Source organism: Danio rerio, chromosome 7 (genome assembly GCF_049306965.1).
Source record: "Danio rerio strain Tuebingen ecotype United States chromosome 7, GRCz12tu, whole genome shotgun sequence".
Lineage (NCBI taxonomy): Eukaryota > Metazoa > Chordata > Actinopteri > Cypriniformes > Danionidae > Danio > Danio rerio.
Genome location: NC_133182.1, coordinates 76579310 through 76605000, shown reverse-complemented (window position 1 = coordinate 76605000; position 25691 = coordinate 76579310).

Here is a 25691-nt window from a genome sequence, read left to right as displayed (position 1 = left end):
ACATACTTTCTCAGTTCAAAACAAGATTAAAGATCTATTTTTTTTTGGTAAAGCATACACACAATGCATCACATAATTGTAGGATACAGGAGCAAATCTATTATGAATGTATTATATTATTATTTAAAATTTTATATTATTAAAAAAATATTATTATTATAATTATTTTCTTTGCGCTCTATTTCCACCTGGGAATGCCCATCCTGTGGCCTCTAGAGAAAAATAAGGCTATCTTGTCATATAGAGGAGCTTGGATATATGTGCTAGAGGTGAGATTTGATTTATAGCCATTCTGGGGGTCACAAGCAAGTTAGCTGTTAATACTTTGACGTTTTTTTTTGACGGTTGACTAATTGTTTCCTTTCTGGAAAGTCAATTTCCATCAGTGTCATCGATTGGGCAAAATATGATTAGCCACGCCCCTCCAAACATTAGTTTGCTGTGAGTGAAAGATGAGAGGAAGAGTGAAAACATTTCAAAACTCAGGACTTCTGGTAGTAGCCAGAATAGCAAAGTCCACTAAAGGAAGTCGACTCTTCTCATATATGGCTCCCGAACTCTGAAATAGACCTCCTGATAATGTCAGAGGTTAAGCCACACACTTTCACAGTTCAAAACAAGATTAAAGACTTATCTTTTTAGTAAAGCTTACACACAATGCGCCACATAACTGTAGGATGTGTGAATATTTTGACCAGACGGTTGACCACTTGCTTTCACTTTGGAAAGGCAATTTGCATCAGTTTTTAAGGATTGGCCAAAATATACTCAGCCACTACCCTCCAATTATCAGTTTGCTGTAAGTGAAAGATGAGAGGAAGAGTGACAATGTCAAAACTCAGAGCTTCTGGTAGTAGCCAGAATAGCAAAGTCCACTAAAGGAGGTCGACCCTTCTTATATATGGCTCCTGAACTCTGGAATAGCCTTCCTAACAATGTCTGATGTTGAGACAGACACTCTTTCAGTTCAAAACAAGAGTAAAGCTTACACACAATGCGCCACATAACTGTAGGATGTGTGAATATTTTGACCAGACGGTTGACCACTTGCTTTCACTTTGGAAAGGCAATTTGCATCAGTTTTTATGGATTGGCCAAAATATACTCAGCCACTACCCTCCAATTATCAGTTTGCTGTGAGTGAAAGATGTGAGGAAGAGTGACAATATGTCAAAACTCAGAGCTTCTGGTTGTAGCCAGAATAGCAAAGTCCACTAAAGGAGGTCGACCCTTCTTATATATGGCTCCTGAACTCTGGAATAGCCTTCCTAACAATGTCTGATGTTGAGACAGACACTCTCTCAGTTCAAAACAAGAGAAAAGTTTACGCACAATGTGCCACATAACTATAGGATGTGTGAATATTTTGACCAGACGGTTGACCACTTGCTTTCACTCTGGAAAGGCAATTTCCGTCAGTTTCATGTATTGGCCAAAATACACTTAGCCACTCCCCTTCAATTATCAGTTTGCTGTGAGTGAAAGATGAGAGGAAGAGTGAAAACATGTCAAAACTCAGGGCTTCGGTTAGAACCCAGAAAAGCAAAGTCCACTAAAGGAGGTCAAACATTCTCACATATGGCTCCTAAACTCTGAAAAAAGCCTTCTCTGAGATCATAGGAAGATTAAAGAGCTATCTTTTTGTAAAGCTTACACAAAATGCATCACGTAACTGTAGGATACATTAGCAAATATACTATGAACAGCAGGTATGCTAATTATTTTTATTGCGCTCTATTTACACCTGGGGATGCCCATACTGAGGCCTCTAGCGATTAAAAAACGGCTATAATCTTGTCATATAGAGGAGCGTGGCTAGATCTGCTAGAGGTGAGGTATGATTTATAGCCATTCTGGAGGTCACGAGCAAATCAGCTGTTAGTATTTTGACCAGGTGGTTGAGGACGAAGAGGGCATTTGGCCCTCTAGAAAAGGCCCAGACCGGAGTGTGTTTAAATTAGCAGCCACAAGGACGCCGCTGTTCCTCTGCGGACGCTCGTTCCATATATGTACATAACAATTATAGCAGGTTTTCTCCCAGAGCGATCCCCAGCACGCCATGCTCATAAACTGGAAGTCCGCGCATAAGATTGATCATAAAGGACTGGCTCATTAACAGAGCCTATTAACCATGTCCGTGTGTTCGCTCCCGAGAGCCGCGTGGGCCAAACTGGATGGACACGCCACAATATGAAGACTAATTACCTTTGAAGAGGGACTGTTTCTGGACTCCAGCGGCTGATTGGCATGATTGTATAGATTCGGTTCTGTGTCTGTATGCTGGGTTTTATCTGAGGCTTGATTTGTGGGAATGTGATAGAACTGAGAGATATAATGTGATGGAATGTAGACGAATGTGATTTTGTGGTGGGGTTTGGGCTCAGAAGGAGGGTCTTTTCATCATCTGTAAGACTGTAGGTATTATTTTATTGGATGGATAGCTACCCCATCTGAATTAGTGTATAATAAAAACTCAATAATCTGTAATTTGGTATATTCAAATCTATAATATGAATGATTTTACTTGTTTATTTATAATTATTGTTTTATATTTTTTATATTAATACTTATTAGTGAATTGATTTTTATTATTTCATTTATTACATGTAATATAAAATTATTTAAAACGGCTATATTTATTTATTATTGTTAAATAATAATAATAATAATAATAATAATAATAAAATAATAATAATAATAATAATAATAATAATATAATAAAATAATAACAAAAATAACAATAATAACAATAATAATAACAATAATAATAATAATAATAATAACAACAACAATGATATTAATAATAAAACATTTGTTGTTGTTATAAACAATAATATTTAACAATTAAAAAAATCTAAATATTAATATTTGTTTTCTAATGAAATAACAACAACAATATCTGCAATAATAATATTATAAAATTTGTTGTTATTAAAACAATAATATAAGACAATAAAATATAAGAGTATTAAGAATAATTTCTAATAATAACAACAACACCTGCAATAACAATAATAATTCAAACAATAATAATAATAATAATAAAAATAATAAAACTTGTTTTTATTAAAAATATTTAAATAATAAAACAAAAGTTGTTGTTATTAAAAATAAGAAAAGGATACAATAAAATACAATAATATTAAGAATAATTTTCTTATATAATAACAACATCAGCAATAATAATAATGATAATAATAATAATAAAAATACTTGTTGTTATTAATATAATATAAGACAATAAAATAAAATTAAGAATAATTTTCTAATAAAATTACAACATCTACAAAAATAATAATATTAATAATAATAAAATATTAATAAACATTTGCTGTTATTAAAAATAATAATGTCAGACAATACAAATTATAATATATATAATATTTTTTGAAAAATAATAGCAACCTCTGCAAAACAAATCAAATTTTTAAAAATAAAAATTATAATATTAAAATATTTGTTGTTATTAAAGATGATAAAATATGACAATAAGATATAAGAATACTATGTATAATTTCTAATGAATAATAACATCTGCGAAAATAATATTATTAATAATAATAAAATATTTGTTGTTATTAAACTTATAATTTAAGACAATAAAAATAAGAAAATTTTCTAATAAAATAACAACAACAACACCATTGGAATAATAATAATAATAATAATAATAATAATAATAATAATAATAATATATTATTATTATTATTATTATTATACTATTCTTATTTTTATCATTAATAATATTAATATTTACAATAATAATAATAATAATAATAATAAGGTATTTTTGATCTTCATATGTGGTGTGGCCTTTGTTCAGTTGTGCTGCTGTGATTTATCTGGAGTGAAATATAAAACCACTGGCCACCCGTGACTTTCAGGACTCGCTCATGAAGAACAGCTTTTGTAGCTCCTCAATGAAATGTCTGTATGTCCAACCCTTGACCTACAGCATGCAGATAGCAAAACGCTGACAGACGAAACCCCGTCCAGAGATTTGAGAAAGGAAGAAAGGGCCGGAAGCTTGTCTTGTATGCGTCTTGTGCTGTTTTTATAGCAGCATATGGTCACAAAGCTGTAAAAAGCTTGGATCCAGAAAGAGACAGGTGGCTTTCGCTCTGCTGCTCCACACAGACCTTGCTCACGGTTGCCATATTGACTCTGAAAAATACATTAAAGAGTTAATGCAAAAACACACACACACCACTACACGGTACATTATGCTCTCACACACGCTCCATTAATTAGAGTACAAAATAACACAACCAAAAAAAATCACACAATTAAAACATTGGCCTGTTTACAAATGGCCTGTTTTACAATATACAATTCTATAGGTACAACAATACACAAATCAATACACATATAACACACTAAACTAAATTGAAATAAAAGGCTTTCTGCAGAAAAATGAATGAATGAATGAATGAATGAATGAATGAAGAAAGAAATGAATGCTTTAATTCAAGTCAAACTAAAAGAAACAAGGCTTTCTGCTGAAGAATGAATGAATAAATGAATGAATAAATACTGTTTTGATTCAAACCAAACTAAAATAAATTAGGCTTTCTGCAGAATGAATGAGTAAATAAATAAATGAATGAATGAATGAATGAATGAATGAAGCTTTGATTTAAGCCAACCTAAAAGAAATAAGGCTTTTGATGATGAATGAATCAATGAATGAATGAATAAACGAACAAACAAATGAATTCATAAATAAATGGGGCTTTGATTCAAGCCAAACTTAAAGAAATTGCAGAAGAATGAATGAATGAATGAATGAATAATAAAAAAAAATACTTCTTTAATTTAAGCCAAGCTAAAAGGAACAAGGCTTTCAGCAGAAGAAAGAATGACAGAATGAATGAATGAATGAATGAATGAATGAATGAATGAATGAATGAACAGTGCTTTGATTCAAGCCAAACTAAAAGCAATAAGGCTTTTGCAGAAGAATCAATACATTAATGAATTAACAAAGAAATTAACAACTGAATGAACAAACAAACAAATAAATGAATGAATGAATGAATGAATGAATGAATGAATGAATGAAGCTTTGATTAAAGCCAACCTAAAAGAAATAAGGCTTTTGATGATGAATGAATGAATGAATAAACGAACAAACAAATGAATTAATGAATAAATGGGACTTTGATTCAAGCCAAACTTAAAGAAATTGCAGAAGAATAAATGAATGAATGAATGAATGAATGAATGAATGAATGAATGAATGAATGAATGAATGAATAATAAAAAAAAATACTTCTTTAATTTAAGCCAAGCTAAAAGGAACAAGGCTTTCAGCAGAAGAAAGAAAGAATGAATGAATGAATGAATGAATGAATGAACAGTGTTTTGATTCAAACCAAACTAAAAGAAATAAGGCTTTTGCAGAAGAACCAATACAATAATGAATTAACAAATAAATTAACATATCAATAAACGAACGAACAAATAAAAAATAAATAAATGAATGAATAAAGCTTTGATTCAAGCCAGACAAAAAGAAATAAGGCTTTTGCAGAATGAATGAATGAATGAATGAATGAATGAATGAATGAATATATAGTGCTTTGATTCAAGCCAAACCAAAAGAAATAGGGCTTTCTGCAGAAGAATGAACAAATGAATGCATAAATAAATGAATAAATAAATAAAAACGGTTTTAATTTAAACCAAACTGCAGAAGAATGAATGAATGAAGGAATGAAATAACTGACAATCTTACTAAATACATTTTAAGCAATTACAAAGAAACTTCAACAGAAGCTAAATGTGCTTTTGTTCCTATGTAAAACATACCCAAATAATCTTTTAAAATACATACAGTATAATTTACAGCGTATGACAAAATGTAAAGCATTTGCTCAAAATGAGAGTTGACAAGTTAAGTTCGTGAAAGTCTTAAACCATTTGACAGTGCTGGCTATAAACTATACAGCTGCTTTTAGTTTTACACTCATAAAAATACTTTTAGTTTTTCCCTTTTCTATATGATCATTTATTTTAGTGCCACGTTTGGTCACTCGAGACCCTTTCTTTGTCCTGTAGATGCGAAGAGATATTTTTAAAGAGAGCTAATGCTCGAAAAGTAGATTTATCAAGAAGACAAATAAAGTCAAGTAGGCCAGTTTAGTAGCTCTAGTTTCTCATCCAAATATCTAAGCTTTTTCAAACCAAGAAGCATTTTCTACACTGTAAAATATACACACAGCTTCTTCATATTGTCCCAACACAAATTAATTATGTTATCTTAATTATTTTGACAAATTTAAGTGGATTAAACATAATAAAAATAGGTTGTTTACATTTAAATAGTAACGGTTAAAGTAAATGATCTAAATGTATTTATATGTACATTTATCTTCTGGGTTAGAATATAGACAGACCCATCCACGTTAAACAAATGCTGAATCAAAACTTTTGAAAATCCTGAATCAATATTCAAGTTAGTTTTGCACGCTAGAAGACCAATGACACCATGGCTGAAGTGTTTCTGTTAGACAGATAACGTTCTGTTTTACAACTCTTTTAGTCACGCAGAGCTGATGTGGATTGTGTTGATATGGATGGGTTATATGCACAGAAGTGTTGTTCAGCCACTGAAATCTTCCAGTGAAAGATTAATGTGACTATTTTTAGTTTTATAAGGGTCCTTTAACAGCATCGACAATGTCGAATTATATTTAGTTTAACAGTAAAACATCAGTAAATAGCGCTATTCCACCAAGCCAGAGCTGAAGTTGGTTTTATATCCACATTGATTCATTTTTGAACAATGACAGCCTGTGACGTGCTCACTATAGTGTCTACCGCTACTCTGAATATTCACTCTGAAATAGAGTGTAGATCAGTGGTTCTCAAACTGTGGTACGTGTACCACTAGTGGTACGTGGGCTTCCTTCTAGTGGTACACGGAGGAATGAAAAATGTCATGTACATGCTACATATAATTCAAAATTTATTAAAAATGATGTATATAATATGCCATATATTATATATAGGCTATATTTCTGAGGTAATTTGCCAGGTTTTTAAACTGTGCAGAGTTGTAGCTGCTTTACTGGGCCAACTACGCTACTGTATTTCAATGCTGCTCATTTTGGTGGTTCCTGGAGAGACAATTTTTTTCTAAGGTGGTACTTGATGAAAAAAGTTTGAGAACCACTGGTGTATATGGTTAAGTAATAAGAGTAATTCCTGCACGCTGCCGGCCAAAAACTAAGCATACAGTAGTCACTTTAAGACAAAGGGCCCTATCATACACCCGGTGCAGTGTGGCGCAAGGCGTGGCGCAGTAGTCTTTTGGTAGTTTCAGCTTGGCGCAAGAGTCGTTTTAAGGCGTTGCGCTAAGCTGTTTAAATAGCAAATGCATTAGCGCTCATATGAGCGTCCATAGGCGTTCTGGTCTAAAAAGGAAGGCGTTCTGAGGCGGACTGCTGGCGCGTTGCTATTTTGAGAATCTATAATAGATTTTTCATTCGACCAAAACTAACCCGGTCTAAACTCCAGCGCAGAGTTGCGCCTCGCTTACGCACTGCTTCATACGCACAAGAGAGCAAAAGGCAAATATCTTTACATATGAAAAAAATTTAAATATTAAGGATATATATAGGATATAATAAGAATAGATATAGGATATAAATATAAAGGATTAAAATATTACAAAACATATTATTTTCTAGCCTACATAAATATGAAAAATCACTGCTTTTATGTCTTCTTCATCTCGGGAGGCTTTTTCAGTTCATTCATAACAATTTGCTTTTGTATAATGTTAATATTATTAGCGCTATTATTTATTATATCCATATTTATATTTGTTTTATTAAACACAAGCTTAGATTTGTCCAGCTGTCAGGTTTGAGACCATATGGGGCACAGCAGGTGTTTTAGGATATAACTCAGGTTTTTGAGCACATTTTGTTATTATTGTTCATTTATTTGTTTGCTGGAAATTAGAACTGAATTTAGAAATATTTTTGAAACGAATATTTGTGCTTAACAAACAAAAGTATTTATTTATAGGCTAATTGAGGTCTGTGCGTAAAGGTTTCCCTATCCAAGAGCGAAAGTAGTTCTATAATCTTTCATTCTCATGCAGTAGATGCTCTGTTTAACAGTTTTCTGTTAAAAAACTGTTAACTGTTTGCTTGTGAAATGCTCATTTTTTTCCACTTAGACTTACTTTGCGTCCTGTAAATAGCGAATAAAATAATATAAATAGCGAAAATAGCGAGTAAATAGCTCTGCGCATGGACCATCAAAATAGAGCCCAAAGCGTGTGAGAGTGAGACCAGTGATCCTTGCATTCATGAAATAATACACATTATGACAAGTTTTGCTGCTTCACAACTGTAAATGTGCTACATATAATTGGGAATTGTAGTATTATAAAGTAACTATAAAGTGTTCTACCTGGTGAATGACATGATCTAGTGTCTACTGTCATCTTTACCCAAGTGGTAATCACTGCAGAGCCACATGGGCAGAGCTGAGCTCCAGCTCCTCCTTGCTGTACTTCTTCTACTAGTGATGTCACTAGGGTGTGTGTTCGTTATTTCAGGAGAGGTGGCTTTGGACGGCAGGGGAAGGACTGTTATTAGGGCTAGTAACAGATTCCAAATGCAAACAGCACACTTAAAATTAACTCTGGACCTTTTATCTGCTCATTGTAACTGGGATAATGAGGGATTAACGCATACCTAGCCATGGAGCAGCTTAGAAGCCAATTGTCCAATTACTTTTGGACCCTTAACAAGTGGGAGGCACATTGCAAACTGTTGTAATTCCTACAGCTTTGCCTGATTTTGATATAAATACCCTCAAATTAAAGCTGACAGTCTGCAGTTAAAGCACATCTTGTTTGTTTAATTTCAAATGCATTGTGTTGGTGTATATAGCCAACAGTGTTAGATTTGTGTCGGTGTCCAAATATTTATTGACCGAGCTGTATATTGCTGGTCCAGAACAAGCAGAAGCATTTGTTTATTATTTCTGCAGTGTGAACTCACAGCAGTAGCAAAAGCAAATGTATCGATCCATTGAAAATCAATGAAGGCAATCGGACAGGCTTGTCCATCTAAAGACTTTTCCTCTCTTCAATGAGCAAATCTCCCAATCCCGAATGCAAGTCATCTGAGAAAGTGTGTCTCCTGGCGGGGCGCCCAGGCATGAGATCGCACTCAAATAAACATGAAGACCTTTTAAAATACGTAGTCCTTCACCCCTGTTCAAAATGATGAAAGCTCTTCAGTATCTCTGCTTCAGCTTTTACACATGCAGTTACACCTTTACACTTTTATATTATTTATTTGATGTTTTATATGTGTTAATGATGAATTAAGAGTCTTTGCTGGGTTTAGCTATTGAGGAATTGTAGGCGTTCACAATGAATTGTTTGTATTTGTCTTTATTGGTGGCTTTATTTGTGCACAAATGTCATGGCAAAACAATTATTTGTACATATTTGTACAATAATGTAGGACTTGTTCATATTTCATGCTGGAGTAACATGCAAATGACATGTTCACTTTGATTAAATGTTAAATGAAGTAAAATAAAATAAAATACATTTTGATGACCACATTTACAGATTATTTTGCCTTACTTATTAAGACGGCAAGTAAAACAAAATAAAATACTAACAAATAAAATAAAATACCACATTTTGCTTAACTTACTAATGGGGCAGGTAGACATAAAATAAAATACAAACAAATAATTAAATTAAATTAAATTAAATTGAAATAACCATTTTTTTCTTATTGCCAGATTATTTTGCTTTTGGCAAGTAAAATAAAATAAAATAAAATAAAATAAAATAAAATATGTATTAAGTAATTAAATAAAAAATAAATAAATAAATAAAATAAAATAAATAAATAAATAAATAAAATACAATCGGTGGCGCAGTGGGTAGCACAATCACCTCACAACAAGAAGGTCACTGGTTCGAGCCCAAGCTGGGTAAGTTGGCATTTCTGAGTGGAGTTTTTATGTTCTCCCTGTGTTGGTGTGGGTTTTCTCCAGGCTCTTTTACCCATAATTCCAAAGATGTGGTATAGGTGAATTGAGTAGGCTAAATTGTCAGTAGTGTATGAGTGTGAATGGGTGTTTATGGATGTTTTTCAGGGATGAGTCGCAACTGGAAGTGCATCTGCTGTATAAAACATATGCTAGATGAGTTGGCAGTTCATTCCGCTGTGGAATAAAATAAAATAAAATAACACGTTTCTTACCCCCCCCAGATTATTTTGCCTTACTTATTAAGATGGTAAGTTAAATAAAATAATAATAATAAAAAAGAATTAAAAAAACCTAAATTAAATAAATTAAATTAACAAATTTTTCTTACCATACTGGCAGATTGTTTTGCTTTACCTATTAAGATAGCAAGTAAAAAAAAAAAAAAAAAAAAAATAGGATAATAAAAAATTATTAAAATACCACATTTTGCTTTATGTACTAAGGTAAAAATAAAATAAAACAACACATTTTTTTTTAACACATTGCAGATTATATTGCACTTACAGTTGTGGCAAGTCAAAATATAAATAAATAAATAAATAAATAAATAAATAAATAAATAAATAAATAAATAAATAAATAAATAAATAAATAAATAAATAAATAAATAAATAAATAAATAAATAAAAAAACAAATACTATATTTTGCTTACCACACTGGCAGAATAATTTGCTTTATTAACATGGCAAGTAAAAATAAAATAAATTAAAATAATAAATAAATACAACATTAATAAATACACAATAACACTTCCATCTGAAACTGAATTGAATCTAACTAAAATGTACATTTATTCTCTGACTTTCAGGGGAAATATTTAATTGCTCATGTTTAATTGAATATATGTCAGCATAGCAAATTAAAATTTAATGAATTCACTCAATTAGCCAAGAGATTTTAATGAATAGCAAATGTGAAATATGTGTGAAACCATGTCTAATAACTGACCCGTTGTTTCAGTATCACTGAGATATTATCATAATTCATGTATACATAGCCTTTTTAAATGTTGAAATTTACTTTTATTTTTTAATATTTCCTGTTTTAATTAAACTTTTTACGTTTTATGTGTTGTAAGCTTATAGTTTTCCTAGACCAGTTAATTAATTAATTTATTTTTTTATTTTTCCATAGATTTATTTATCCATTGATTTGTTTATTCTTTGATTTACTTATTTATTTATTTTTTATTTACTTACTTAATTATTTATATATTTATTTTTTTTAAATATTCATTTAAATATTTGTTTAAAAATATATACAAATGCTTTAAATATTCTATTATTTGCATGGTTTATAACACACCGTTAGCCATTGTTATTCAGATTCAATGCTCTAAATGGAAATATTAAGCTATTTACAAGCAACTGTTTGAGTTAAATGTATAATCAACAATGGTCTTTATTTCATTTGTGACTGTAAATTAGACACATTAATATACTTTGGGTACCATTATCACAATACAATATCATACAAAAACATGAAAGAAAAATTTTAAATGTACAAAAAAAAGTGATTCCATTAATATCCACTCTTCCCAAGGAAATTTTAAGTAAAACAATCTTAAAGCAACATATATTATAAGGAAAGACATCACTGAAAAGAAATGTGCGAATGGCGAATCCCTTAATTTACAGTCTTCTTTTTTTTTTAAACACGTCCCTGAGTAAAACAGCACACTCTCTGTCTGTCATTACCGCGTTGTCCACGTGGGTGATAATTAATGCACTGCCGTGTCCTCTCTCTTCACTGACACATATTTCCTCATTTCGCCCATATTTCCCCATTCATTATAATGTCATTAAGACATTAATTCCCCTGCTGGGTTCTTCTTTTGCTCACGCTACAGCAGGAGTTTCTTCGGCAACTCGACTCTACACAAGTTGTACCATTTAATGCCCAGTTACACATATATCTATGATCGGGAGTTTTCCTGGATGTTAGTATTCAAAATTTTTTTAATTACGAAAATTATAATTTTACATCACTTTTCTACATTGATGGATCAGTGACCGCACGGGCATTCATGACAAACAGCTTGTGTTTGTGTGTACACAAATGTACTATTCACCCTCCCTGTTAAATTTGATCTAATCCGTGTCCTGAAACACAGCTCCGTTATGAACGACTCCTTCACTAGCCGACAATTATACAAGTTTCTGGCAGCGCTGCATCTCGTTGTCATATTTCTTTTGCATTGTTTGCTGATTTTATTCAACAAAACTAGCATAAGCCGAGTGTTTAGTGCAATTTGGAGCTGCTTTGCCTTATGGTGAATGCAGTAAGTGACTGTATTATCATCAATAACGTTACCTGATTAGCACAAAAGTTCAGAACATACAAAAACGTAAAAACTTAATATTACCTGTAAAATGTTGTGCCTTTGTGCTTTATTTTCTTTGTTTGCTCGTTACTACACCCGTACACAGCGCTAAAGTCCCGCATCTTCACGTAATAACACTGTCTTGACTAGTGCGGTTGAATGACGTTTGTCCTGGGAGCACTGTACCAATGTGGCGGCGCTATTGACGCATGCTCAGGGTCCCTATGCGATATCTAGTGTATATATCTATGGTAACATGCTAATTCATGCTAGTAACATGCTAATTCATGCTAGAATCATGCTAGTAACATGCTAATTCATGCTACGATCATACTAGTAACATGCTAATTCATGCTAAAAATCATGTTAGTAACATGCTAATTCATGCTAGAATCATGCTAGTAACATGCTAATTCATGCTAATAACATGCTAATTCATGCTAGTAACATGTTAATTTAAGCTAAAAACATGCTAATTCATGCTAGTAACATGCTAATTCATGCTAATAACATGATAATTCATGCTAGTAACATGCTAATTCAAGCTAGAATCATACTAACATGCTATTTACACTTTAAAACCACTTCAACCCTACTGAAAAAAACAGCTTAAACCAGCCTAGGCTGGTTGGCTGGTTTTAGCTGGTCGACCAGGCTGGTTTTAGAGGGGTTTTGGCCATTTCCAGGCTGGTTTCCAGCCATTTCCAGCCTAGTCTTAGTTGGTCAGGCTGGGAGATGACCAGCTAAACCAGCTTAACCAGCCTAGCCAGGCTTTGAGCTCAGCCAAAACCAGCTATATCCAGCTTAAACCAGGCTGGTCAAGCTGGTTTTAGCTGGATTTAGCTGGTCCTTTTCCAGCCTGACCAACTAAGACAAGGCTGGAAATGGCTGGAAACCAGCCTGGATATGGCCAAAACCCCTCTAAAACCAGCCTGGTCAACCAGCTAAAACCAGCCAACCAGCCTAGGCTGGTTTAAGCTGGTTTTTTCAGCAGGGAAACTTTCTGATTCGGCTTTTCAAGCCACCATAAAGTTTGTTCTCAAACTTTAATATCCAGTTTCATATTGCTCATCTACAGTTAAAGTCAGAATTATTAATCCCCCTGATTTATTAGCTCCCCTGTTTATTAATTCCCCAATTTCTGTTTAACGGAGAGATTTTGTCAGCACATTTCTAAACATAATCTTTAAGTAACTCATCTCTAATAACTGATTTATTTTATCTTTGCCATGATGACAGTAAATAATATTAGACTAGATATTTTTCAGGACACTTCTATACAGCTTAAAGTGACATTCAAAGGCTTAACTAGGTTAATTAGGTGAACTAGGCAGGTTAGGGTAATTAGGCAAGTTATTGTATAACGATGGTTTGTTCTGTAGACTATCAGAAAAATATACAGCTTAAAGGGTCTAATAATTTTGACCTTAAAATGCTGTTTAAAAAATTAAAAGCTGCTTTTATTCTAGCCGAAATAAAACAAATAAGACTTTCTCCAGAAGAAACAATATTATTAGACATACTGTGAGCATTTCCTTGCTCTGTTAAACATCATTTGGAAAATATTTTAAAAAGAAAAAAACAATTCAAAGGGGGGCTAATAATTCTGACTTCAACCGTATATAAAAAGAGGAGCACACACACACACGTGTCATGGTCTCAGATATTGGACAGCATGTGGCCTATATGTGCTAACGGTATTCCTTTGTGAAGGACAGGAGGTTGTGTGTTAAAAGTAGCATTTAAGGAGTCATTTATCAGCACTTATGCTTTTAGCGGCGCTCCGTCTACTGTTGGAGAAACAGGGCGAATTCGCTCATCCTCCTACTGTGATAAATGGCTTTTTAGGATTCTTACAGTGTCCTTAATGACAGCGAGGTGTCAGGTCTACAGACCTCATGCCGATCTCTACACCACCTTAACATTATGGACATGAGGACTCCCGGAGAGAATCCCTCCTGCATGTGAAATCCATCTTCTTTGTCAAAACTGTGTCGCAGAATGTGGAAATTAAGGCTTTGTTAATGCATTATGAAAGCATACATTTAAATCCGTGATAGCCTTCTAGGCACACCTGCTGTTATTAACCAGTCACCAGGACGTACAGCATGAGGACTTACAGTTGAAGTCCGAATTATTAACCCCCCTCCTGTGTTACGGTTTAACTGGTGTCCGTGTTAACTGAGGCCCCTTTTCAGATGTAAACTACTCACGTTTGCAGATTCGTCACTTTTTTACAGCAACAAAACATGCCCACACCGAACAAAGATTCTTATTATTTAGTGTCAGTGTAAACATTATTGATTTAATATTTGTGTGGCAGAACAGAATATAACCAATATTAATGTAATCAACGGGAATCGAACCCAGGTCAAAAAGGTTCTGCGCAAGTATCAACCGACCTATCTAATGCCGAGTTCAGACTGCATGATTTTCAAAGTAGTCGTGTCACAGATGTGTTCACACTGCTTGACTATCTGGGCTAGCGTTTCGTCGCTGCTTTGTTTACACTGCAAGATGGATCGGCGACAGGGACTTTCACATTGCATGACTTTACTATAACAGAATCGCCGACAACTTTGTCCAAACTACATCTCACAGCCAAAAACACGTCGTATATATTTTGTTATTAACTGCATAATGAGAAAGAAGCCTTTAATGGGGTAGAACATGTACATGTTTGCTCACCTGGGTTTAAAGGGAATTAGCCATTTCTCCTCAACGCTGATAATAAACTAATTTCTTTCTGTATGAAACGTTAAACAGACACGGTTGCTCCTGTGTCCTGTCAAACCTCCACTAGTTTTCCTCCATTTCGTGGGTCCAAATAAACCGAAAAAGAGCGCTTTTAACTTCTCCCCCAGCCTCCCGCTGGCCTGCAGCAGGTATACACGCACGCACACACAAGTGAAAGCCGCTCTCTCAATGGCTGTAGGCGATCGCTGATGTTATTTTCAGTCAAAACTCAATTCACACGGCATGATTTGAATCGCCGACAGCTCGAGATATTCAGCACGCCAAATATCTCGCAGGCATCGGCGACTCATTGGCGATTCTCTCAGATCGCGTCTTTGATAGTTCATACTGTGTGATTGTCACTCACGTGCACGAGCAGCGATTTGCCTGTGATTTCAGGCATTTGTCGGCGATTTCTCAAAACCTGTCGGCGAGCCAAAATCAGGGCTAAAATCACGCAGTCTGAACTAGGCATAACTGAGCTATTTGAGTCTACAAGTTGGAGTCGGTTTTGATATCTTTATCAGTCAGCATATGCTGTGCTTTGATTGTTTCCATGAACTTGCGTTTACATGTTTCTACACACTCTCACGCGGATATTTTCTCAGAAAAGCTCTAATATGTTTTATCGCAGTCGGTCAAACCATGATTTTTATAGTTGTAGACTCGTGGAAACCTGACAACAAAGTCACACACGAACTGGGTATTACTGATGTTTTCCAGTGTGTGTGTTACATTCCGGGTCACTACCCGTGTGTGGTGCATTCCCTTTCCGTAAGAAATCTGTAATTGTAAAAGTGTTTCGGGACTTGTAAAAGTGTTTTGCGTCTTGTTAATTTTTTTCTAAAAAGTAAATTTGTTTCGTCTTTGGTAACACAGTTTTTCCTATGTAACTGTGTCTGATGATGGGTAAAAATGTTTTTCAAAATATAAATTTGTCTCGAGCTTTGTATAAGTGCTTCTCACTTTGTAATGTTGTTTTGCACTTCCCGGCCACCGTACAATATAGATCGCAGGAAAACAAAATAAATATTTTCCAATATTGTGCTTAAGAGGCCTCATAACATTGACCTTAAAATGCTTTTAAAACTGCTTTCATTCTAGCAAAGATAAAACAAATACAACTTTAAGAAGAAGAAACAATATTATAGGAAATACTGTGAAAAAATGTATGCTCTGTTAAACGTAATTTGGGAAATATTTGAGTAAAAGAAAAAAAAATACACAGGAAGGCTAATAATTTTGACTTAATTTGTACACACACACACACATACACACACACACACACACACACACACACACACACACACACACACACACACACACGACAAGCCGCTGTAGTCTTGTGCAGTTTTTTTGGTGTTTGCAGAATGTGCCGGAGACTTTGAGACTGACATTATCACGTAGCCAATAAAAGCCCACCTGTTTTTCCACCCAATGCTAATCTAATCCGGTCTTCAGTCGTCTGCTCTGGCATTACCAGTATGTCATATTCCATCACGGCCCCAACAGTCTCTGGGCAAAAAAAAGGACGCGTGTGTTGTTAACAGCGAGTCTTGATACGCGCGGCTGACACTTTCACACTCCACTATAGTCTTCACTGACATTCTACATCAGAGTCACTTTAATTGCCCTTTTCTCTCGCATGCATTCGAGGAGAGAATAGGACATGCGATTTACATGATGGCATTATGGATTTACAGTGTGTAAAATCCCAAATGACAGATTTGGCGCTGTGTTCAAAGGGAAAACGTCCATTGTGTTTGCAGCTCGCATATAACCGGCTTTCAGCATCCATATCTACTCCTGCTATAGATCACCGTAGGGTTTTTTATTTATTCCTTTATAAGTCCTTTGTGATGTTAAATCAATTTATAGTCATCAAAATAAAAAAATAAAAATAAAATCGTGCCTAATTGATTGATTTAATGAATAATTTTGTTTATTATTTGACATTTATGAAATGTTTAGTGATGAGGAAAAATTAATGGTGATTAATCGCATTGAAAATAAAAGTTTGTTTTGACAATTTAACACACACGCACACACACACACACACACACACACACACACACACACACACACACACACACACACACACACACGAGTGCATATATGATACAAATTGTATGCAAATGTGTATCATTAATGCTAATTTCTAATCAGCCATTTACATGGCAGCACCTCAATGCATTTAGGCATGAAGATATGGTCAAGACGATCTGCTGCAGTTCAAACCAAGCATCAGAATGAGGAAGAAAGGTGACTAAAGTGACTTTGAACATGCCAAGAAAGGGGATTTAAGTGACTGTAAACGTGGCATGCTTGTTGGTGCCAAACTGGCTGGTCAGAGTATTTCAGAAACTGCTGATCTACTGGGATTTTCATGCACAACCATCTCTAGGGTTTACAGAGAATGCTCTGACAAAGAGAAACTATCCAGTGAGCGGCAGTTCTGTGGGCGCAAATGCCTTGTTGATGCCAGAGGTCAGAGGAGAATGGCCAGACTGGTTTCAGCTGATAGAAAGGCAACAGTAACTCAAATAAGCACTCGTTACAACCGAGGTCTGCAGAAGAGCATCTCTGAATGCACAACACGTCCAACCTTGAGGCGGATGAGCTACAGCAGCAGAAGACCACACCGGGTGCCGCTCCTGTCAGCTAAGAACAGGAAACTGAGGCTACAATTCACACAGACTCACCAAAACTGGACAATAGAAGATTGGAGAAACGTTGCCTGCTCTGATGAGTCTCCATTTCTGCTGCCACATTCTGATGGTCGGGTCAGAATTTGGCATCAACAACATGAAAGCATGGATCCATCCTGCCTTGTATCAACGGTTTAGGCTGGTGGTGGTGGTTGTGTATTGGTGTGGGGATATTTTCTTGGCACACTTTGTGCTCATTAGTACTAACTGAGCATCGTATGTATTACCTAAGTATTGTTGCTGACCATGTCCATCCCTTTATGACCACAGTGTTCCCATCTTCAGATGGCTACTTCCAGCAGGATAACGCACCATGTCATAAAGCGTGAATCATCTCAGACTGGTTTTTTTAAACATGACAAAGAGTTCACTGTACTCAAATGGCCTCCACAGTCTCCAGATCTCAATCCAATAGAGCTCCTTTGGGATGTGGTGGAACGAAAGATTTGCATCATGGATGTGGAGCAGACAAATCTGCAGCAACTGTGTGATGCTATCATGTCAATATAGAGGAATATTTCCAGTACATTGTTGAATCTATGCCATAAACAATTAAGCCAGTTCTGAAAGCAAAAGGGCGTCCAACCCGGTACCAGTAAGGTGTACCTAATAAAGTGGCCAGTATAGATATGAATAAATTGTGACAAATTAAGGCTAATTCCTTTACTATATTATTATTATTACAGACACTACATTTTTATTATTATTGCAAATTTACAGATACTACCTTTCATAGCATTATTTGATTAGGTGAATAGTACTAAGTTTGATTTATTCATATTATTTTCATTCGTTCATTCATTCATTTTTCTTCAGTTCAGTTCCTTTATTAATCAGGGGTCGCCACAGCGGAATGAACCGCCTACTTATCCAGCATGTGTTTCATATATCTTCCAGCTGCAAGCCAACACTGGGAAATATCCACACACACTCATTCACACACTTACACTATGGATAATTTAGCCTACCCATTTCACCTGTACCGCATGTCTTTGGACTGTGGGGGGAACCGGAGCACCTGAAGGAAACCCACGCAAACACGGGGAGAACATGCAAACTCCACACAGAAATGGCAATTGACCCAGCCAGGGCTCAAACCAGCCACCTTCTTGCTGTGAGGTGATCATGCTACCCACTGCGCCACCATGCTGCCCCAATTTACTGTATTTATTCTATAAATCATAATAAAAATCTATGATAGCCAAACATTTATGTTCCAAAAAAAAAAAATTATACAATCAAAGCTTCATTTAACATTTACGCTGAAACAGTATGTCTTATAATTAATCTCAAGGTTAATGTTTAAAAACCCTCTCAATGTCTTCTTCGATCCTCCAAACATATGCTTCATACTGTCCATATTTGGCTGCCTCTAAAAGCCATTAATTTTTTGTGTAACCCCACATATTTCACAATTATGGATTCCAGTGTGTCTGGTGCTGTGCCTCAGTTATTTACAAACAGTCCCGTATGTCAGTTCTGTATGCTAGACTCCTCATCCTCATCCATTCCTGCGCCTAATTATAACTCTGTAATCTCACAAGCATCTGCCAGTCATTTCAGCCCTCTCGAGTGCACATATGAATACTGTATCTTCATGTTGACTTTAAAATGGGGGTGTGATGATGATTTACATTGCTAAAGTCAGCTTGAAATCAAAATGTACAGCGTTTATTTTAAAGGCCACATTGTTAGTCTTCAGGTGAACAATTAATAAATAAAATATTATTTCCTTTTTTTATTAAAATATTTGTTTTTTTTTGCAGATTTTTCTTTTATTATTTCCCTATTTAAATCGCATTTATTTATTTTTCAATGCATTGTAATTAATATCAATTACATAATTTCTATTATATATATATTAGTCCCCTTTTTATTGTTTTTAAGCTTTTTTTACTTTTCTATTTTTCTTTTTTATTAGTTTTTTTGCACTTTTTTTGCCAAATTAAATACATATTTTTATCTTGCAATATAATATAATATAATATAATATAATATAATATAATATAATATAATATAATATAATAAATATAATATAATATAATATAATATAATATAATATAATATAATATAATATAATATAATATAATATAATATAATATAATACATTAGGATTTTATTTTATTGTCTCATTTGTATTTTGCTTTTTGTTTTTTTATTTATTTATGCTATTTTATTGCTAAATTAAATTGCATATTTTATGTAATGTAATATAATATAATATTAATTTGATAAATTAATATTAATTATATTTTGGATTGTAATTAAAAATATTCTCATTTGTGTTTTGCTTTTAAGTTGTTTTATTTATTTTTTGCTAAATTAAATTACATTTACTTTTCAATATAACATTTATAATATAATATAATTAATTAATTTTTTTTTTGCTAAATTAAATTGCATTTATTTATTTTTCATACAATGTAATAATCTGTAATGCATTATAATATAATATAATATAATTTAAAATATTATTATTTATATAATCTAATATAATATTTTACCCTATAATATTTGTTCATTTTATTTCCTTATTAGTGGTGACTCAGTTGCGCAGTAGGTAGTCGCTGGTTCGAGCCTCGGCTGGGTCAGTTGGCGTTTCTGTGTGGAGTTTGCAAGTTCTCCCTGCATTTGCGTGGGTTTCTTCCGGGTGCTCCGGTTTCCCCCACAGTCCAAACACATGCAGTACAGGTGAATTGGGTAGGCTAAATTGTCCGTAGTGTATGAGTGTGAATGAGTGTGTGTGGATGTCTCCCAGAGATGGGTTGTGGCTGGAAGGGCATCTGCTGCGTTAAAACGTGCTGGATAAGTTAGCGGTTCATTCCACTGTGGCGACCACGGATTAATAAAGAGACTAAGCCGAAAATAAAATCAATGAATGAATGTCTCATTAGTATTTTGCTTTCAAGTCATTTTAATTTCTTTTTTAAATAAATTAAATTAAATAATAATTATTTTTTATAATAATTTTTAATACAATTTTTTATAATAATTATATTAAATAATTAAATATATTCAATTTAATATAATACAATAAAAGTTAATCCACTGAAAAAAAAAAAACACATATATATTATCATAACTGTTTCAGTCATCTTTAACCAAAATCTGAACAAAAAAAAACAAATGTTGCTTAAGAGGGCTATTAATACTGACCTTAAAATGTTTTTTGAAAAATAATAAAAACTGCTTTCATTATAGTTGAAATAAAACAAATAAAATGTCTTGCTCTGTTAGGGTGCTTTCACTGCTGCCTTATTTAGTTCTGTTGAATCGCACTAGAGTTCGTTTTCCCTTTTGGTGCGGTTCGTTTGGGCAGGTGAGAATGCAGCAATCGTACTCGAGTGCGCACCAAAAGCAGACCAAATAAGCGTACCGAGACCTGCTTGAAGAGGTGGTCTCGGTACGCTTTCAAACAAACCCTGGTGCTGTTCGTTTGTGGTGAGAACATGATCTGTATTAAAACAGGTCCAACTGCAAAAAGTAGTGGACTAACCCAGCTGCTGTAGTCTGATGCGCTGTGCATTATGGGATATGGAGGAAAAATATTTGTTGACAGCGCTTTACCAACAGAGAGAGAGAGAGGGAAAACTTTACCTGATGGATCGTTGGTAATATTTCCGCAAGATGACCATGTCGCAGATTAGCTAAATTAATTCACGCCTCCTCCTGAAGTGACGAGCGATGCATTAAAACCCTGCTTTCCAGCCGCGGCCGCGCTTCATTCTCGAAATGTATAGTTTGTCTAAAGCAGACATACAATCATCCAGCGCAGTCGTCCCTCCACAGTAAAAATGACATGTTGTGTCTGCAGGTTTTGTTTACTAGTGGAACTTTTATTGGCATTTTCCCGCTCTTGAATTCTGACCAATCAATAAGCAGTTTCAAGAGTTCACACTTAGCCAATGATCTATCAAAGCTTGTTTGGCATGCTGTCCCGGGAGAGAGCCCCGAGCTCAAGGGATCCTCGAGCCTGGGGCTCCCCCCCGTTCGCAGAGCTGGAGGGGAGCCTGAGCTCGGTGGATCTCAGAACTCCCCGACTGCGATAGCAAAGGGAACATCTGAGAAGGGGCTAAAGCGTGCATGGATCTTAAGCGTGATGTATGTCTTTAGATGGTGGGAGGAAACCGGAGAGCCCGGGGAAAACCCACGTGTACACGGGGAGAACATACAAACTCCTCACAGAAACTCCCACCGGCTAGGCGAAACTAGGCCAGTGGTGTTCTTGCTGTGAGGCTCTCAGTGCTAACCACTGGGCCAACGTGCCGCCCAATCAAATGTCAAGGAGGGAATAGGGGAGGAAGGGGGGTTTCTTCCAAACGAAGATAATGTGGACTGAAAACTGTGGTTCTTTATAGTAGCTTAAGGCTCATATGATTGGAAGATAATGATTAGCTAATACGAGACCGGCCGTGATAAATCATAAGCACGTGATCCTCTCGAAATTAGTTTATAAACAAACTTCACTTAGGAAATATGTTCAACAACATCTGGCCAATGAGGGATGTAGAATTTGTCAGATGACTGCATTTTGGTTCATTTCAACCGGTTCGGACCAAAGTCAGCAGTGGGGTGTGAAAACGGCCCAAAGACGGCAGAAAATGCAACAATGTGTCATTTATTGCCCTTGGTCTGGACTAAATGAAGCGAACTACAGATGTAAAAGCACCCTTAAACAGCACTTGGGAAAACTTTAAAAAAAGACACAAAGAGGGCTAATAATTCTGACTCCAACTGTATCAGTAAAAGTGATGTGTACAAAATAAAAAAATTCATAAATAAATCGAGCTAAAGGTGGAGAAACTCAAATTTGAGCAATGCTAAAACTTAAAAAAATGTGCTGAATACCATTCGACTTTGCCTGAAGAGACTTGCAAAAAGCTGTGAATGAAAGCAGGGCTTATGATAGCATAAAACACCAAAATAAACAGCATCCAAATGGTCTGAATGTAAAATAAGAATAACAAAAAAAGAGCAGGAATCACAGCACCACCGAGCAAAAGAGAGCAGCCGGCCTGTTGGAAACGGGAAAACAATAATGAGAGAATTAAATATAGCCAGCAGATGAAAAATAATAACATATCGATCTCACAAGTAGCACTTTAAAGGTGCATAATACCCTGATTCCTGCTATTGATCAGGCTTGTGCTCGGTGTGAGCGTTTCGCCGGGACCCCCAGTGAGTAGGAGATTGCCTCCGATTTTTTGGTGCTGTTATTTATACAGCCGTATTTTGGCCCGCGGGAGCCGGATCACCCCATGTTGCACGAATGGGTCAACATGGGTTAAAAACACTTGATTGCGTTAGTGCTTAAAAGGGCAAAAGATATCTCGAGCGAGTCATTTAAACTTACAGACGGCCTCATAAAACGCTGCATGTACAATCTTTCACGTGAACTTTAGATGACTGCACTCAGGTAGCCTATAATAGGCTCCTGTGATGAATTATTCATCATAACATCCAAACAAACATACTACGGTACCGTCCATACCATAAAGAGGCTGAAATGGATGCCGTTCTGTGAAAGAGTACAGGTCTAAATCGGATATTCTGGAGCCATGTGTCCAAAACAAATGGTCCATCTTGAAGTGTTCGTTTAATCACACACAATAAAATAAAAAAATAAATAAATAATAATAAAATAATAAAATAAAATAATAATAATAATAATAATAAATAAAACAAAAAAATTAAATTAAATTAAATTTTAAAAATAATAATAAAAATAAAATAAATAAATAATAATAAAAAATTAAATAAAATAATAATAAAAATAAATAAATAAAATAAAGTAAATAAAAAAAAAACAATAAAAAATAAAATAAAATAAAATAAAATATGCATGGGTAGTGCTCTCGCCTCACAGCAAGATGTTTGCTGGTTCGAGCCCCAGTGTGATTTTGGCATTTCGGTGTGGAGTTTGCATGTTCTCCCAATGTGCGCATAAGTTTCCTCCGGGTGCTCTGGTTTCCCCCACAAGTCCAAACACATGCGCTATAGGTGAATTGGGTAAGCTAAATTGTCCGTAAATTGTAAGACATATGCTGAATAAGTTGGCAGTTCATTCCGCTGTGGTGACCCCAGATTAATAAAGAGACTAAGTGGAAAAGAAAATGAATGAATAAATACAGTAAATTGTCTGTAATAATACTTTATAAGCCCATCCACCCTCATTCATTCATTCATTTTCCTTCGGCTTATTCATCAGGGGTCACCACAGTGAAATGAACCACCAAATTATCCAGCATATGTTTTACACAGCGGATGTCCTTCCAGCTTCAACCCAGAACTGGGAAACACCCATACACTTCATTCACACACACTCATAAAACAGCCAATGTAGTTCACCCAATTCCCCTATACTGAATGTGTTTGAACTGTGGGGGAAACATGGAGCACCTGGAGGAAACACACGCCAACACGGGGAGAACATGCAACCAGCGATCATCTTAGGCGACAATGCTAACCACTGAGCCACCATTGATGATTTATTTATTTAAATTATTTTATTATTTAATATCTTGAAATTTTTATGCTCTTTTATGTTTCATACTGCATGTATACCTGCTACATTAGATGCTTATTTCATCTATATATATATATATATATATATATATATATATATATATATATATATATATATATATATATATATATATATATATATAAGCATAATAGTTTTAATAACTCATCTCTAAAAACTGATTTATTTTATCTTTGCCATGATGACAGTAAATAATATTTGACTAGATATTTTTCAAGACACTTCTATACAGCTTAAAGTGACATTTAAAGGCTTAACTAGGTTGATTAGGTTAACTAGGCAGGTTAGGGTAATTAGGCAAGTTATTGTATAACGATGGTTTGTTCTGTAGACTATAGAAAAAATATAAAGATTAAAGGGGCTAATAATTTTGTCAATTAAAAAATTAAAAACTGCTTCTATTCTAGCCGAAATAAAACAAATAAGACTTTCTCCAGAAGAAAAAAACATTATCAGACATACTGTGAAAATTTCATTGCTCTGCTAAACATAATTTGGGAAATATTCAAAAAAGAAACAAAAAACAAAAAAACAAAGAGGGGCTAATAATTCTGACTTCAACTATACATATATATATATATATATATATATATATATATATATATATATATATATATATATATATATATATATATATATATATATATATATATATATATATAATCACATTGTGATGTCTCATATCTGACAGTAAAATAAAATTAGATTATATTATACATAATAAAAATACATTTAATTTAGTTAAAAAACTACATAAAACTAACAAAATTAAAATATTAAAATGTAATGTAATGAATAAAACATTTAATTTAATATTTATTTTATGTGTGTGAATCATATATTATATCAAATTTAGTTAAAAACTAAATATGCTAAAAGCAAAATACAATAAGTTAATTTTAAAAATCAATACAACATATTTAAGTTTTTATATTATATTAAAAATAAACTAATTTAATTTAAGAAAAAAAAAAAACTTAAAAGCAAAATACAAACAAATTAATTATTAATTCATTCATTTTCTTTTCGCCTTAGTCCCTTTATTAATCTGGGGTCGCCACAGCGGAATGAACCGCCAACTTATCCAGCATAAATTTTATGCAGCGGTTGCCCTTCCAGCTGCAACCCATCTCTGGGAAACATCCATACACACACATACACTACGGTCAATTTTTTAGCTTACCCAATTCACCTGTCCCGCATGTCTTCGAACTGTGGGGGAAACAGGAGCACCCGGAGGAAACCCACATGAACATGCAGGGAGAACATGCAAACTCCACACAGAAATGCCAACTGACCCACCCGAGGCTCGAACCAGTGAGCTTCTTGCTGTGAGGCGAC